The following is a 6,320-nucleotide window of genomic DNA, read 5'->3' as shown; positions in this document are numbered from 1 at the left end:
GGCCGCGCTAGGATCGGAGTGGACCCATCTAACGGGCCCGTTTGGATGAGAGGGGCTGAGGGAGAGTCCTGGCAACTATGAGGCAGCCTGTCCTAGGGTCCAGCCCCGCGCCCCCCCCCCCCCCCAGCCTGAACCGAATATGCTCCAAGCAAAGTTTGCCTGGCTTAGCTCCAAGGCTGGAGAGGTGGGGAGTTGGCCATTTGAGGTGGGGGAAGAGCAGCCAGGGAAATCAGCTGATTCATAGCTGCCTGAACTTGGTCCGCCTAGCGTCATGGAGAGGGACTAGCCCTTCCGGGCGGGCGTGGCAAAGATGCGCTCAAATAGCCACTCCTGCAGGCCAGCCTTGGTGTATGAACAGAGAGCCCCAGTGTGGGTGTTAAGTGTCTTTGCCTAATAATGCAGCGCACACACACACACACACACACACACGCACGCACACACACGCACGCACGCACACACATCTACCTACTATAAAATCTCATCACTTTAAATGATTCAAATCATTACACATTATTTTACTATTTGAAAGGAGCTGCTTATTGTAGCTTATCATATATGCATTCTTATATTTAAGTGAAAATAAGTTATTTGAAAAATTCTTCAAACAATGATCTTTTTAAAAATGTTATATTTTCAGATTTTAAAAAAAAGAATCATAGTAAAAATTGTATCCAATGTCCATTATATGACAGGCACTTTAGCAGGACTTTACACTTGTGAGAGGCGGTATGGCTCAATGGTTAGGCATTGTGGCGCTGGGCTCAGCCACACCTGATTCCCCTGCTTTCTCAGGGTTCATGAATTTGGGGAATTAGCTGACATCCACTGAGCATCTGTTTTCTCTCTGCAAAGAGGACTAATAGTAAAATGTGAAGCAGCAAGCATAGTATCTGAGACATAATAAGGCCCAATGCCCAGCACATTGTCACCATTCTTATTATGACATCACATGTGACGCTCACAACAAGTTCAGGGGCAAGCCCGACTGCCCTGAACTAAAATAGCTCTTAACTCCCATCCACTGAAAACGCATATGCAAGGAAAATGACTAATGAAAACTAAGTGGGGTTTTTTTTCGTGTTTTTTTTTTCTCCCCGGGTCATTTTACAGTCAGGCTTGCCCTAGGAGTTATTGCTTTGCTTTATGCCACTTAGACTTTTATTTAACTTACTATTTTAATATATTTTATTGATTTTTTTAACAGACAGGAAGGGAGAGGGACAGAGTTAAAAATATTGATGAAAGAGAAAGTAACTTATTATTTAACCAACATTTATGCAATTACTATGTACCCAGTACAATGTTAAGCACTTTACAAATATTAGTATATTTAACTCAGGATTATTTTTTTCTCTTCCCTTTTCCCCACAAGTAAACTGTCAAATGAAATAAACATCTAGAAAATGTACACATTGTAAGGCACAGCTCAGACCTTCCTTTCTTTTGAACCCAATATTTTAATCAGCACCAGGTCGCAGCTGCACTGTGGGCTGTGGACATGAACACAGCCGTCCTCACCGCCTCTCCTGTCTTCTGCCTGCTGGGCTCCCAGTGGTGGAGGAGGCTGGGTGCAGGGTGAGCGAGCTCTGCCACACCCAGGGCGGGCCAGGGCACAGCTACAGGTGGGAGCTTCTCTCCGACCTGCTTACCAATGCCACATCACCTGCCAGTGTCTAGGCAGTACTGGTTCCCATCAGGAAAAGACCACCTGGATCCCCCTGATTCCTTCAAACCGATGTACCGGGCTTTCTAGATGCCCTAGGAGGGTCGTTCTCACCACCCCAGCCATAGTGTACGTCCAGCTCTTAACCCAGGATTAAAAATTTCTCTGACTCCGCAGTCAATTCCAACACAAACGCAGTTCCCACTGTAATCCTTTCCTTTTGCGTTCTGCTAAAGGGACTGGGGGATTGGGCAACAAATACTCTATAAAGCATAGTAAGTATACGCCTCCCAGAGGCACAGTTTGCAATAAAACTCACCGGCCAAACAGTGTAACCCCTTCCTCCAAGCGGCTTCCTTTGCAGTCAAACGCAAAGGGTGCAGAGGCAAGGCCCTCCCACAGGGCAACAGAGAGGCCTGCAGCTGGCAGACCAAGCCCGCTGCTTCTGACCAGGCTCCCAAGATGCTGCCTGGTGGTGTTCCCTGTCACTGAGAGCCGAACCAGGCGTCCTTCCAGTTATTCAGGGGCTGGTCCAATGCTGGGATATGTCATGGTGGCCTGAGAGCATCTCAGCCTCCACTATTTAAAGAGACAGAGCCCAGTTTTGTGCGCTTTACAGAACATGGTGATCCTAACTGCCCTGCAGGGCATGCAGAACCTGAAATCAACAAGATGAGCTCTCTGTGTGCCCCAAACCTGGGTTGCCAAGGCTATTCTCACACGAAGTGCCAGCTTGTGTAACAGCAAAAAGGTCTCCTGAGTTTTCAGTGTCCAGTGAATCCTGTGAAGATGAAATACAATGTGTGGAGGTCCATGTCCATAGTAGTATATGTGTGCAGACAGATTTCATTTTTAATCAACAATATCGTTTCAAGGAGCTGAGGCATTGCACAGATCACCTCTCATGGCGTCACCCCAGGGGACCAAATGTCTCAATGTCATTCATTACAAAGTGTTGACCTTCATGAGCTAATTCAAGGAAAAAAGCCACTGCCCTCTATTGAAAACATTCTAACCTGCCAGGCAGGATAGGACAGAGGAGCAATCAGAAAGCTGGGAAGAGGTGCACGACGAAGGCACGGTGTTCGCAGGCGCTCTGTGGCTTTTACGCCCAAAGAGCCTGCCATCTCTTCAAGGTCTCCTGGTTGAAAATTCCAGGACAAGGGGATTTGGGGTTACTGAATGAGTTTCCTGAAATTCTGGCAATTTCCTCACCCTTTTTAAGGATATATTTTATTGATTTTTGTTTAGAAAGAGAGAGGGGAAGAGAGAGACAGAGACAGAGACAGAGACAGAGACAGAGACAGAGAATATGACCCAACTGGGGATTAAACTGCTGCCTAGTAATGTACCCTGACTGGGAGTCAAACACACCACCTTTGGTGTATAGGATGACGTGTCAACCAAGTGAACCACCCAACCAGGGCTCCCTGCCTCTTAGCTTAGGGACTCGGAGTCTGGAGCACCCCACAGAGCCCGGGGAAGTGTTCTCAGCACAGACACTTTGTGTACTGGGCTGTGCAGGTGGTCGGAGGACCAAACTGCTCTCTCCCTGTTCTGCTCCCAGCCTGCCTTTCCAGGCCCCAGGAAATAAGGTAGCCTTTTCCTTTGGGCAACTCATTTTTGTTTTTCCCAGCAGTGGGCCCCAGTCCTGAATTGCTCCTGGTTCCCCTCCAGCTGCCTTCTACAGTGGAGCCCCATTGGGGGCAAGGCCCAGTGTGGGCTGCAGTGTTCTGCCAGTTACAATTCACAGTTCACAGTCCTGTCAGACAGATCAGGGTGTGTGTGTGTGTGTGTGTGTGTGTGTGTGTGAGAGAGAGAGAGAGAGAGAGAGAGAGAGAGAGAGAGAGGAAAAGGGAAAGAGAGAGAGGCAAGGGGAGACCTCACTCAATCCCTCCTGGGGGGACATGTGAGCATGGTTTTCAGGCCTCCCAGACAGCCCCCTTCCTAGGGTGCCTTCCACAGCGAGACTCTGAAGGCTGCTGCCCTTCAGGCTGGGATTAAGCCTGGACACCTCTGAAAGGATCGCTCTGCTCCGGGGAAGAAGCATCTTTATTTTGCTTTTGAGGAGGCAGAGCCAGTCTGCTCAGCTCCTCATGCTTCCAGGCCTCTGGGTTTCAGGACCTGCTCTCCTGGCCTGCTTTGCTGCCCCATCTCCTGCACTGAAGCCCTGGAGGGCCTGCTGACATAGGCTGTGACCTGTGAGACATGCCCTTGAGCCTGCAAGGACCAGAGCTGGTCACTGCACGCCATCCACCTGGTCCGGCGCCCTTGTCTTCACCCACGCAGGCCAGACTGCCTTCCCATAATCAACCAAGGAAGCACTGTCCTGGTCCTCCAGGGGACCCGCACCCAAGGCATCTGTGCTGAGCAATGTGTCTATTCTCAGGATCATGAAGAATATCCCATTAGGCCACTTGCCATAATAATAAATAGGCTATTTACCAAATCATACTTGTCATTATTTCCCCATCTTCTAGATGGAGAAAGTGAGAATTAGGCAAACGCCTTGAGGAAAGCCATACTGGCGAATTCCCACACCTCAGCTTTTCCGCTGTATATGCTACATGTTAGTGACAAGTCATCCCAAAGTCTGAGTTGAAGGTGATGACAACCACAGTGGCTCACAGCTACCTGGGGCTCACCACGGGCCAGGAGCCATGCTGAGCCTCTTGCATGAATCCAATAATTTGATCCTTACAACAACCCTATGAAATACCCTACCACCCTGCTTTATATAAGGGGAAACTGAGGCATAGCATGACATCCAGTGAGTTTCTCAAAACAAAGGAATGACAGATTCGAACCAGGCATCTGTGAAGTTTTGCAGCCATAGCACATCCATGCCCTTTTCGTGCTGCTGTCACAGACACCGTACCATCTAATTTCCCTTTTACCGAAGATCCAGACACATTACACCTACTTATACATTCACGTTGGAGTGTCCCAACCCACCCCGGACCAACTGCATCAGTCCTGTGAGTCCCCATGTACGCATCCTGCCTCATCCTGCCCCACGAGGCCTCTGTGTCACTCAGTGCCCATGGATCCTGCACAGGGGTGACAGTTTCATTTCCCAAGGCTGCCTCTGTCCTTGGGGAGTGGAACCAAGCAGTCTGGGGAAGTGGGGGCGGCCCTTTCTGAATGCATTTGCAGCTACTCAATCCCATTTCATGGAATGTCTCACTCAGCGGGGACTCCTGGGGACCATTTTCTCTGTGGAGAAACTGAGCTCTGCGACCTGCAGCCAGTTCTCTGGTTCCAGAAGCAGAGGCCCCACCCAGCACGCTGAGGGCGGCTCCGCTGGGCATCTGGCCAGGGGATGCAGTTGTCTGTGGAGCGTCTGCGCACCGCATGCGATCAGCATCTGGGAGTGTTTATACTAGCAAAGCCTTTCCTGTTTCCTGGCAGCCACAGCGGGCATGGGTGTGCTTGGTGAAGCTGGGGCACCGCTGGCCTGAAGGGTCCTCAAAAGTCAGGTTACTGCCTCATCTGGTCTCCTCTGGACTCTTCTGACCTCAGGTTAGAGTAGCTGGTTATTAAAAGAGCAAGCAAACTGGGAAAGATGGCAGAGAGGAAGGAAGGAAGGGAGAGAAGAGAGAGAGAAAAAGAAAGAGAGGGAAGTGGGGGGGAGGGAGGGGAGAGAAGAGAGGAAGGAAGAACCTGGAGGAGCCAGTTTACCTTCCAAGAGCAGGTCCCTCTATAAAGTCATGTTTGAAGTTATGTGACCTCCAAGTCCCTAGAAGGTGTCCTCAAGGAGCCACACAGAAACAGGTGGAGAGCAGCTAAGACACCCAAACACACGTGGCACAGGCCATCCCTAAATTACGTGGATGAATAAATTCTCTTGTGGACACGCTGCATCTTTGCTCCTTCACCTGCTGGGGAGAAGCAGCACAGAATGGTTATGTTGTGCCATTGGAACGATGCGAAGTACAAAGAATCCTTTGTTCCCAAATGTAATGTTACTTGGGAAAGCCAGATTCCACAGATGCAAGTGGAGGGGGAGAGTGGCCCTTTCTCTCACATGCCATGAGCTAGCAGAGAAAGGATTCAAGAACCATTTAAGCGAGAGAGCTTCTGAAACTCATTTGTACTTGGAATTGAAAATTCTGAAGCTCTTCTAAGACTCTTCCTCCTGAGGGACATTTTTCTTTTTGCTTTTTCTTTTTTTTTTAAATGTATTTTATTGATTTTTTTACAGAGAGGAAGAGAGATGGATAGAGAGTTAAAAACATTTATGAGAGAGAATCATCGACCAGCTGCCTCTTGCACACCCCCTACTGGGGATGTGCCCGCAACCATGCCCTGACTGGAATCAAACCCGGGACCTTTCAGTCCCTAGGCCTACGCTCTGCCAAACCGGTTTCGGCCTGAGGGACATTTTTCTACTCCAGCCAGGAATAAGCTCACTGAGGCAGGGAATCTGAGCCATCTGGCCACACAACAAGGGATGGATTTTTGGGGGCTTCTCAGAGCAGGCACAACAATGCTGTGGAAGGGAGCCTGGGCTCAATGTCAATGGTTGGACTCATTGTGGGAGGAGGACAGGAAAGGCCAAGGAAATGCTTGATTCAGGCAGACAAGGCCACACCAAACTGTGAGATATTTGATCTCCTCTTATAGAGGAGACCCACATGAATATTCTGAAAGGGAA

Source organism: Pipistrellus kuhlii, unplaced genomic scaffold (genome assembly GCF_014108245.1).
Source record: "Pipistrellus kuhlii isolate mPipKuh1 unplaced genomic scaffold, mPipKuh1.p scaffold_m20_p_23, whole genome shotgun sequence".
Classification (NCBI taxonomy): domain Eukaryota; kingdom Metazoa; phylum Chordata; class Mammalia; order Chiroptera; family Vespertilionidae; genus Pipistrellus; species Pipistrellus kuhlii.
This window is presented reverse-complemented; position numbering follows the sequence as displayed.